Below are 12,832 nucleotides of genomic sequence, written 5' to 3' on the forward strand. Positions count from 1 at the left end.
ATGCATCGATTTTCGTGCAAACTGTGTGCGCGCGTAACCCCAGCAATATGGGTGTCTTTTCTAGCTAAAATCGACATTACGGACGCGTCGGCGCGGTCCGTTTCGTCATCCGGGATCGTCCGGACGAGTTTGGCCGGCGGGCGAGTCAATTTAAGCCAAAATCGTGTGTGGTGCAGTGAGTGCATGAAAAATGGCGTTCGCGAGTAATCGAGTCACAAAGGGTCCACCTAAGGCTGTTGATCCTATAGGAACTCAATTTCGGGCCCTCTACATGTTGGTCCTTAACCCTTGCAACTAGAAGTTGAGTGCTCGGAACCACTCATGCGAGTTCTTCACAAAAATGAGTCAAGAAGTGGCTTGAAGTTCTACGGGAGGTGGGCTCCATTGCTAGTCCGCTAGGATTGTCAATAAGAACTCCTAAAGCTAGATCCTAGGTTCTAAGAGTAGAAGACTAAGACCTCACTAAAATGAGGTCAACAAGGGGAGAAGAGGAAAAACATAGAAGAAGATCTTGGAAGTGTTGTAAGACGCAAAGGAAGGTGTAGAGGAGACTAGGATTGTATTTTTATCATCTTTCTTGAGCGTTTGGTGAGGATTTTGAAAGAAGATTGTAAAAGGTGTGTACTACATCAGAGAAAAAAAAAATTGGATCCATTATTGGAAGAAAAGTTAAGTATTGTTTTTACATTTGTCTTGTAATTGGTAGTGACACATACTTAGTGGATTTGTTTTGTGATTTGATGATGGTTTCCATGTTCTTCATGCATAGTGAGTAGGTTTACTTTACCTTTCTCTTGTGATGCATGTGTAGGTTATGTAGGTTGCAAAGATACTTATAGAATCAATCTTAAATTCCAAATATGATGGTTTTTACTTCATGTTTCATTTATTAATCAATTTAGTGAATTGATGTGTTAAAACTTGTTGTGAACCTATAACGATCCGGGAGGACTATCGCTTTATCAACTAAGAAAACCACATTGAACCTATGGGAGAAGAAAAAGTATTCCATAGGGCAATGCAATTACTAGGGAGATAAATTTTGAAGAGATTTAACTTAGAAGTTCTAGGGTGATAGACGGAAACATTTATTGAGTTAAACTAAACTTAATTACACACTCGGAAAAAAGTAACCTAGATTCATGCTCCTATTGTCACTAGCCACATTAGATTATTAGTATTCTATCCTACATATCCATATATGCACTCACAAGAGATTTGCACCTTTAATATCTTGATATCCACCAACCTAGTTATAATAGTTAGAATAGTTCGAATAAGCCTTTTTAACTTAGCACGGTAATTTAAAAGTAGTTGTTAGAAAGACCACTTTAAATTACATTCCAAACTAAGATCCTTAGCGTAGTAGACTAGAACTACTCTGATTAGAACAATTACCACCCTCCTTGTATGATCGATATCTAAATTAGAGAACGGCATTACTGAAACGATACGTATACTTGCGTGTAAAACCCAAGTGTGTTAGAATAACTAACTTTAAGGACTTAATTAATCTACCAAAGAATGGATCAAGTTTCTGGTGAGAATATCAGGACTTAAATCATTGTAAAATAAGCACATTGTGGCAGTACCATGCACACATTTTAAAAATTAAGGTTCATGTTGGTTTGAAAGAGATTTCCAACACGGTGGAGTTTGTTAAATATTTAAAGAAATCGCTAACGAAACCATAGATTTGTGGAGGTCTCTAAGCAATTAGTGATTTCAATAGCAAAAGGTTTGTCTATTGATGTTCCAACAAAGTGAAACTCCACATACTCAATGCTTGAATCTAATTTCACTTATCGAAATGTCTTAGTCATTATGCAGCTCAATATAGTAATTACACATGATTAACAATAGATTTACATTGGAAAAGTTATGAAAAAATCAAAAATTTTCTTGGTATCTTTAGTGGTGTGATAAAAATGATATATGGTTCTTCCTACCCAACTTCAAATAATTTCTTCCCAATAGTTATGCAAGTTAAGAAGTAATTGCCTAATGTATCTGATTCAGCAGACAAGTACAATAAAAGTATAGCTATTGTTGTGAAAGTCAAATTTGATAAATATTGGGGGGAGTATAATCTACTCAAGTCTGTGGCAACAGAGTTAGACACGCTTAAAAATGAAGTTTATTTATTTCACATTTTTCAATATATACATATCAATTAAACTTGAATCAAAAATTCAAGATGTTTAACATGTTATTTGAGAAATATATATAAAATATGTTGATGATATTGTTAGTTCTAGCTCAACAAATGTCATTGAAGCTTCACAATTACAAACTGATTTATTATTTTCATAATATTTTGATTGCATGCACGGTTTTACTGATTTTATTATATTAACAGGATTTATTCAACCTTCAAATTTTGATTTACAACTCTATTTTGAGAATGGCTTATTTATATCCAACAATGATTAATTTGATATTCTTGAATGGTGAAAGTTGAATACACTAAGTTGCCCATTTTTTTCCAAGATGGCTGAAGATAATTTGACAATTCCGATAACCATGATTGCATAAGAATTTGTATTTAGTGTTGGTGGGAGAGTTACTATTGATTGTAGGAGTATATTTTCAACAAAAACAATAAATGCACTTATTTGTGCATCTAGTTGAATCAAGACTTCCGACAACTGTTTGAAAACTCCCTTCATGATATCGCATCTTAAAATATTTGGAATATGTTTTTTTTACTTATCTCATTGTTAATTTTATTTTGTTTTATTACCCATAAGAGCTACTAGAGAAGGAAAATCTTTTTGTGAAATTGCCAGAGTAAATATATGAAAGCATGCATCGTACTTTGGTGTTTAGGTTTATAGACAGTTGAATATTTGAAGTAGAATATGGAATAAGGACTATATTTTTATGGCAATTCATAATTGAACAACATAAAAGACTAATTTGCATTTACATTGGCTATTTGTTTCAACCACTCATGTTTGGTTTAAATTTTATTTAGGATCTTAAACTTGTTTTGTTTTTTGTTCATTTCATGAGTGTGACTCTGTGAGTGGTCTAGCATGTGTGCTGGCTGCTTGTTTGATGACTATTGGGTGGTAATTGCCAAACCTGCTAGTGTTGGGTGATAGACTATTGGTCCTGCTAGTGGTGGGTGATGGACTATTGGTTCTGCTAGCAGGGTCGCATCTTGATTAGTGTTGAGAGCTGGACAGCCTGGACTATTGAGAGTTTTGCCTGTTGGCTGCCTGCTGCTTGCTACATATTTAATGGCGGCTTGTGTTGTTTCTGGTTGGTTGTTACCCGTGAAGTTTTGGGCCAGTTGGGCTATTTATTTGGTGACTTTTTATTTGAAAGTTGGCTGTGTGCTAGTTGCTGGTTAATTGTTGGAAATGTTCTAAGAATGTTGTTGAATCATTAGTTTAGTTAATTAGGTTTTTTGTGTTTCTAAATTATAGTATGAATAATTATCATTTATTTGATTAAATTTTGCATAATATATTAATAGCGCATGTGCCTTACGAAAAATGAATTTCAGTGGGTATGCTTGTTGAGAGACATTTTATATGGTTCTTAACTGCCTGCATCTTCACCGCTTGTTTAGTTTTGTCTACGGGGTGACTTCTAGTTGTTGCTTTTGGATCAAGGGGTGTTGGGCTTGAGGGCTTCTTTTATGGGTTTTGTCTTTCGGGTGGCTTCTTCTATAGTTCTTAGCTGCCTGCAGGCTGCAGGGTGCAGTCTGCTAGTTGTTGGGCCATGACTCATGGGTACTTTGTCTGATGGCTGCATGTTTGGTTTTTGTATGTTGGGTGCTTCTGGTTGAATATTTTACTTTTCAGATGTTATAAGAGGCAACGATGATTAAAAATAACTTAATAATTGGTATGACATGCATTCATGCAACTAGTTGGGAGACGAGAAGAGTAAAAAAATATTAAAAGCATGAGCACTACTCGCTGATGTTATTGATGATTGTTTTCGTATTTTCTATTATTTTTATTCTAGTAAAGTTGCCTAAAATTACAATTCTTACTCATCTAAACTTGGAAGGCATACATCTATGTAACCATTATGGGGTATAGCATTTTGAAAATTTCAAAAAAAAAATGGCTGAATTTTGAATGGTTGCCTAAGATGGTGATATATGATAACGTCATTATCAAACAAATTGCTCCATATATGGATGGCACATTTATTTTGCAACCACATAGAATTCGAGTAAGAGAAAACAAGAGTTCATACAAGCTTATTTTTATCGTTTTAAATAATATATTTTTCCTTTATTATACTAATTTACTTTTTAAAATTCTTTTACTAATTATGTTAGTTTTCTGATAAAAATAAATTGCATTTGCAGGTACACCTTAAACATATAGCGAGAGATTAAGAACGAAGAAGATGAAGATTCAAGAATGTAAATGTGTTTTGTACTTCTTTTATTTTATTTTTGTAATTTTATGTATCATACATGTAATTATTGATTAAACATTGTGTCAAATTGTACCAAATTTGTTCTTAAAAATTGTAAGAAAAAATCATTAAAGCATAAAATTTATTTTTGTTAGTTTTCTGCTAAAAATAAATTGCACTTGCAGGTACACCATAAACACATATCAAGAGATTATGTACCAATTTCTTTCTTCTATCTTAATCATTTTATTTTGGTGTAGGCTAGCTTTTTTTTTTTTTCTTCTTATAATGGTCTACATATATTAACACGTATTTATCTAGCATAAATGAGAAAAGAATAATATTTTTCTTGGATACATTTTATTCACATGATATTAGAGTTTTAGATATAAACTTCTTCTAATGTCTCAGCTTTCATCACGACTTAACAATTACACGAACCCTAATAGCCTTGTTTTTAATTACTGCTCTTTGCCTTCATCGTCCATGTTGATCCTGCATTGTCCTTTATGTATTAGATTTGCCTCTTGATATGTATATTAGACTTATTTTCACTATTTGATTGCCTTATCAAGGAACATTCAAAATTCAACAATCACACACTAAAACTTCAAAAGAAGGGATTTCCAGTAAAGTAGTTGCTTTCACAAACCTCACATTTCAATTCCAGTGACCAACTTCGATGTTGAAAATATTAACCAAAATCAAACATTTTTGGACGGGAAAAGTCAGATCTCCTTTAAATGAAACCTGAATAACCAAAAATGAACCGCAAAAGCTAGTTCACTAACTATGGGATGTCTGCATCAACCTTAGCTCTCAATTGGAGAGTTCTTTGCAACTTAAAGGTTGATACAAATCATGCCCTAATCAGGCTCAAACAGCCCACAAAAATACGAATGGTTAGGGGTCAATTACCATATATCAAAAACTTGGCCAAAATACATCGAAATCAAACCGATTTTCATGAATTTTTAGCCCGTTTATGTTTATGGGTTTTTTTTAATCTAAATCATCTTATCAGCTTTTATATAAATTTGGATAAAAATAGCTTCAAATTTGAAGTTATTGAAATTTGATGCAATTAAATTTGCATTTTATAGATAAGAATCCTTGATGAATATTTGGAATTGTGGCAATAGGTGCATTGACATAACTCTGTAACTCATTTGGATAGTCCACACGTCAAATAAAATTGGTACAAATTACATTTGAATAGTTTTTATCTTTGAAAATAATTTTTGGTAAAAGTATAAAAATAAATATATCTTTCTTGTTCGGGCATAGGCCAGTTTTCTTTTCTTTTATTTTCATAGAATAATCAACATATAATGTCATGTATCAAGTATCTGTCATCAATGCGAAAAGAAGAATATTTTCTTAGCCTCTTTTTCTCCAAGCACCATCAGATATTTGGGTTTTTGGGCTTCTACTCGTGTCCCAGGTAGCCACTCACACTTAGGCAAGCCATAACAATCTTGCTATTGACTCGTAAACCAGCCTTCATAACCATTATTGATCCTTCCTCATTAATACATGTTGTCAACCTTCATAATGTTGCTTAATGACTTCTACAATTTAAACACAAACCCAACCACAATGTCATGGGGCTACTCTAAGGGCCTGTTTGGGGTACCTACAACTTATCATGATAATCTATTGATCAGCAGCTTATCCTGATAAGTTGGCTAGTTGTTTAGTTTGTGTGTTTCAAAAACAACTGATTCTGGATAAATAATCATTCTGCCCCTGTTTTGGAAAAATCATTTAGTTGTTTGGTTTGTGCGTTTGAAAAACAGCTGATGCAAGTACAATGATAAAGGAAAGTAAATACAAGGTTCTCATTATTTCTCATGACAAAAGAGGTACATTTAAAACGTTCTTCCAAAACTAAATTGAAATTGTCTCACCATCCCAACCCCACAGTCGATCCCCTCTATTGTGTGAAGAACACCAGAAAGGAGGTGGTAAGAACCGTGAAGAATCGCAGAAGAAGAATCGATCCATTGGAACGTTAGAGAGGAGTAGGCGAGGCGAATCGAAGGGGAAGAATCGCAGAAAATGAAGGGAGAGGACTAGGCGAGGCGAATCATAGGGGATGAATCGATCCAGGCGAGGCGAATGGCAGAAAAAGAACAAAGGGTAGTATCGCGATCAGGAGACCAAAACGATGGACGCGTCTGGATCCACGTTCAGCGTCTAATACATTTTAAAAACTTTGCTTTCAGAAACTCAGGCAAAACGCTCAAAACAAACGCTTCCACGGCGTTTTGAAAACGCGCAAGCGCCAAATAAGCTGCCCCAAACGCACCCTAAGATCTCTTTCTAGCTACAGACATTGTTTCGTTGCAACTCAACATGTCTTTCCATACTTTCAGTGTTGTTTTATTCATGCCTAATTTGATTGATCTCTAAAGTTATCATTGATTTATACACGAGCTCAACATTTACACATCATCTGCCACTCAACGTTGATCTTCAACCATGGTAAGCTCTAATTGCAACATTTGATGCAAGGTCCTATAACATCGCCTCATCACTATAGTAACACTTCCAATTCATGATTGTTCAGGAGTCTTGCTCCTCACGGAAAATGATTAAGTAATATTGGTGACTCCTTATGCATGAGATTGATCACATAAGAACTATCCTAAACATCTTAAGAAGCCTTCTAATATTGGCGCATTTTGTGAGTTTATTGTATCCATTGAATTTACTGCTTCAGATGAAACCTCAACTCTTCCAATTCATGGTTGTTCAGGAGTCTTGCTCATCACGGAAAATGATTAAGTAATTTTGGTGACTCCTTGAGATTGATCACATAAGAACTATCCGAAACATCTTAAGAAGCCTTCTAATATTGGCGCATTTTGTGAGTTTATTGTATCCATTGAATTTACTACTTCAGATGAAACCTCAACTCTTAGGTCAACGACTAGAGAGTTATTAATCAAAAGACTCGCTACTCACAATAATTTAGCTTACATATACCATGCTCAAGAAGTAGGAAAATTGCCTAAGCCTTGCTTAAATAAAAAAATGTGCTAAAAATTTAGTTACAACATCATCTTTTAACCTACTCAATGTATGTTTCAAGACCAAGAATCTAGAAAGATGATTCTGCATATAAAGAAATCAAACAAACTTTATTATCTCTATAAACAAAATAATCTTAGTGATAACAAGAATAAACCTACTATTTTATTACCTCTATATACAAAATACTATCCAAGCCCGGATGTGAAAAGTTAAGAGTTGTGTTAGATAGTCGACAACCAGCATAAAACTTATTGAAAAAATCATGACATGAATCCTTTTGATCATTGTGTGAGTGTTAGTGTGTCCCCTGTAAGAGACGCACTGTATGGCCTGAATTCAGTCAAAAGTGTGCAAGGGTCGCTAAACCAGCGTCCCAGTGTATTGTCAAATAAGCAAGTGTTCCCACATTACGGACGGATGACGGTAAATAAGTTTGTCCATGAAGCTAATATTAGGATAGGATCTTGGAATATAGGTACTCTCACTGGTAGGTTAATAGAATCAGTTGATATTATGATTCATAGAAAGATAAATACCTTATATATTCATAAAACTAAATAGATTGGAGAAAAAGCTAAGGAGATTGATAACTTAGATTTTAAACTTTGGTAATCAAGTAAGAGTCGCATTAGAAAGTGTAGGTGTAATTATAGATAAGAGTTTGAAAGATAATGTTGTAAAAAATTAACAGAGCTGGAGATAGAATTACAACCCTTAAAATTATTGTTGATACTAAGATTTTTAATATTATAAGTGTTTATGCTCCTCAAATAGATTTAGATAAAGGTTCTAAAGATAAATTTTGGGTTGACTTAGAAGACTTGATACAAATGATACCTCTTGAAGAAAGAATTTTTATTGAAGGAAATTTAAATCGACATGTCAGTAGAGTGGTAGAAGATTATAGAAATATTCATGGTGGTTACGGTTTTGGAGTGATTAATGAAGAAGGTAGAGCTATATTAGATTTTGTTTTATTGTATGATTTTGTTATTGCTAATATTTTATTCAAGACAAAAATTTAGCATATTATTACTTATAAGGATGGATCTAATAAAACACATTGATCATTTTTTTATAAAAAGATATCGTCGAAAATGTAAAGATTGTAAGGTCATTCTAACTGAGGATTTAAGTACTCAACAACGATTATTATTCTAGAGTTTAAGTTGAAAAGTTGTAAAATAAAGAATACTAGAAATCATCGTCGAAAAATTAGATGGGGGAACCTAAAGACACAAATAAAATTATTTTTTATGAGTAAAATTCAATATTTCAAAATTTGGGTGGTTCATGAAGAAGCAAATTCTATGTGTGATAAAGTAACAAAAACTAATAAATAAATGGCGAAAGTCATACTTGGATAACCAAAAAAAAAACATTTCTATTAAGAAAAATAATTGATGGTGGAATAATAATGTGCAAAAAAAGATAAAATATAAGAAGTTATGTTATAAAAATTAGTTTAAAAGTAAAAGTTTAGATAACTGAAAAAATATGAAACGTCTCATAAGGAGTCTAAGAGAACAATCTGTGACACTAAAAATTCTACTTTTAGTGATCTTTATAATAGATTAGATACTAAGGGTGAAAAACATACGTACAAACTAGCCAAATAAACAAAAAAAGCAAAAATTAAACTAAGTAAATTGTATTAAAAATGAAAATCAAAAAGTGCTTTTCTTAGAAAAAGATTGTCGTTACTAAAAGGTTGGGCATTGTGGAGTTGTTAGTTGCCATGATGGATATTTCAACACTCGTTTTAATTTAATTAAATATATAATTTGAAAAAAATAGTATTTTGGATTTTTGAAAATACAAGACTAGACCGATCTCATATACCAAGTATTTTAAATAAACGAGTTTAATACCGCAAATAATGTATTCATCCCGAAGGATGAACACACTACTTACTGGTAAGGCTCGATTAAATAAACTAAAGATTGTATGACATCCGTTAAGTTTGCAAAACCATTTTTATTATAAGCCGACAAGTCCCCTTTTTAATACGAAAAATTAAATAGGGTTTATTTTAAACTGGGTTTGAAAATGTTTCTTATAAGGGCAAGCCCCTATAGTTAAGTATATCTTTGATAACGGAAATCACCTAAGAAAACTCTCGATAAAAATTAGAGGAAATTATCTTCAAAGAGTTCAAAGGAATAGAACTTTTCAAGGAGATCGAACAAAGAGGAGTGAAAGGGAAATGACTCAAATTTGGAACATTTTATCTTAAAATCCAAAAGGAGAGGCTAGGGGAAGTCAGAGATTCGAGAGGCGTGGGGAAGTCATAGATCCGGAGGAGAACATCGGTGACTTCCCAAAACTATCCTATTGTTTGGTATCAATTTTGAAAATTAGAATTATTGAATGTTTCATCATGCTATTTTATTAGTTATGGCTTACATTCGTGTGAAATGATCACACAAATAGCCTGGAAGATGTGAGGATTTAGGTCGTAACGAACGACAACCTCGGAATCCTAAAACGAGTTATGGCTTATATTGTATAGCAGAATCATACAAAGACCTAAAGATAAGTTGAGGATTTATGTTGCATGAGCAAACAACCTCGAAGTCATACGGATTGTTGTTTAACTCTAAGATATGGTTTCACTGGTGAAGACATGTTTTGTTGTTAAAGATGGTTGTGCTGCCCACAATACTAGCTCTGAGTTCCTTGTCGTTGCGAGTTTAAGTTTTTTAATATGTCAAGTTATAATGTCAAATCAAATGTTCATAAGGGTCGTGGTTATTTAAATATTATGGGGCATATTAAAGTTGATTAGAGTGACACCAGTTAGGATCATACGGGTCCTTCGTTCCAGTACCACTATTTTCTTTCGGATTCGCTTAGTCCAAATGAATTTACTAAACTCAACTCAATGAGTTCCATACTTTTATTTAAACAGTGGGAAATTTCGTTAGCAACCGTAGGTTATCTCCTCCGAGAGATTCTCGATCATCGCAATTTTGGTTTTGTGATGTTTCTGATTAAATTTTGAGTTGTCTTATATTTTGAGAGTTGTAGCGGTGAATTTTATCTTGTTTGATTTTTAAATTTTTATTTATGTTTCAGTTTTGTGACTATCCTAAAAGTTTTAATTTTAACATGCAGGGTAACATCATTGTTTAACATGCAAGTTCGAGCCAAGAAATACGGAAAGGAAAATGCAATAATTTAAAAGCGTATCTGTCGATTCTTCTCGTTCCTTCACCTGAAACTTTAATATCTTTGCAAAGCATATATATATATATTTTTGCAAAAATTAAAATATGCTGGTAAGAGAAACAGAAAGTACAAGTCTGAGGTATGTCTACCAGGTCCTATGTCATACCTTAGTGGGTCAAATTTATTTAAACGTATAGATCGTTTCTTAAGCAAGGCATAATAAGTTATAATCATACTTCAAGATATCCAAAAGAGTATGAGAAAGATCCAAGGACCAGGCCCCAGGCATCTCACAATACCTTGAAAAATCCCGAGTTTGTTTAAACTCATTATGTTGCTTAATAACTCATCCTCATCATACCTTTACGCTCAATGAACTGATGTTTTAGCCAACCCTAAAGATGGGGTAATTATCACTTGATGTTTTATTTATAAATTATATTGGTAAAGGCTATTAGGGGCAATTTAGTCCGGTTAAGAAACTTAGCACTTTGATTTTTAAAGATGGGCTTGTAGTGTTTTAAACAGATTTTAAATCTTATTAAACAAAATTTTGATTAAGTCTAGTTCACTACTAAGCCCCTTAAAAATTAATTGGTAAATTTGTAATTTTAGAAAAAAAAGATTTAAATGTTTATACCTTTAATCTTTATCATGAGTCATAAATTATTTCAAAACCATGAATTGGGGCTTAAAATCAGTGAGTTATGATCTTCCAAAAATCAAACCCCTCATCTTAATATCTTTTTATATATTATCTTTTTAAATATCCTTCCAAATTTCAATAATTTTAAGAAATTACAAATTTATCTTTTATAAGGCCAAAATAAGATTGGTTGCTATCATTTATCCCTTTTATATTCAATCATCAAAACATATGAATTCAGACAAATTTATCCCTTTGGTTATGCCTAAATATTAATTAAGCCTTAAATTTCAAAATTACCCATTTTTGCCCCTAAGGCCTTAACACCCTATAATTCATTAAATTAAACTCAAATGAATTGAAAACTTTATGTTACCTCACTCATGGGTTAATTAAAACATCGAAGAAAATGTGATTTTTATGAATTTATTTAATTTTATAATTACAATGCCAAAAATCAGGATTTTCAATGAAAATTTGATAACTCAACCAAAACAAAACTTGTGTCCTTAAGAAAATTATTGGAGGTTCACATAGGTCAGGGACCACTTGGACCAATTTTCATAATTATTAGAGGTTTAATTTAGTTATTATAATTATTTGTTTGTTTTGTGCATTAATTAAATATAAAATATTATTTAACTAGAAAATTAAGTTTTATATTTTTATTAAATCTCTCTGAGTCCAGGGAACCTAAAAATATAAAATTCATATTTTTGTGATTTATATTTTAATTATTAGAATTATTTTAGTGAAAAATTAAAAAAAATTCATTTTAAGCCTTTAAAAATTAATATCTTGACTTAGAGAATTGAAAAAATTATTTTAATTAGTTTGAAGTGATCAGCAAGTCAAATGTGACATTTTAGTGTGTTTTTACAATTTTGTAATTTTTATGATTTTTAATTAATCTTTTTATTATTTAAATGTTCAAAAAATGGCTCAAAAATGAAGTATTTATTTTAATTCTAATTTTATTTTTTTTAGGTTCCTCTGGTCATAAGAAGCTCACAAAACCCATTTGGTGATTTTTTGAGTTGTATCTTAATTATTATAATTATTTTAAAGCCAAAATGTGAATTCACTTGACTAATCCATTTGAGTGATTAAATTTTAGCTATCAGATTAACTCCAATTGACTTCAAATTTTTATGGGAAGCTCCTCTAACATTAAATTACAGTGGGAGAGGTTTTTGAAAAGCAAAATTTCTATTTTTATAAAGTCATATAATTACTCCAAATTAATTTTATTTTATTTTTTAGTGTTTGTGACAATTATGATTATTTTTAATGAGTTAAACCAAGTTTATATTTTTCCTAGGGTTATATTTTTCCTAGGGTTATATTTTTCCTAGGGTTCTCTGACCACAGTGAACCTACCAAAATAAATTTTATATTTTTCTAATGAGTATTTTAAATTTTATAATTATTTTACCAAAACAGGGACCATTAACATGAAAATTAGATATTTCTAGTAAGAGATGCCCCCTGACCTTCGAAAAATCAAGGGAGATATCCAACAACAGAGACATCAAAAGCCCCATAGTCCCATATCATGGTGAAATGTCTATGCAAATGGAAAATTCAAAT

The 12,832-nt window shown here is 32.0% G+C and overlaps 1 protein-coding gene across 2 annotated transcripts in view; it reads right to left on the reverse strand.

Moving 5' to 3' along the window:
• LOC110021925 (uncharacterized protein At3g06530) overlaps window positions 1-12,832 on the reverse strand; it is a 111,487-nt gene that overhangs the window by 71,651 nt on the left and 27,004 nt on the right. The window lies entirely within an intron of this gene.

This window comes from Phalaenopsis equestris, unplaced genomic scaffold, assembly GCF_001263595.1.
Source record: "Phalaenopsis equestris unplaced genomic scaffold, ASM126359v1 Scaffold000152, whole genome shotgun sequence".
NCBI classification, from domain to species: Eukaryota; Viridiplantae; Streptophyta; class Magnoliopsida; order Asparagales; family Orchidaceae; genus Phalaenopsis; species Phalaenopsis equestris.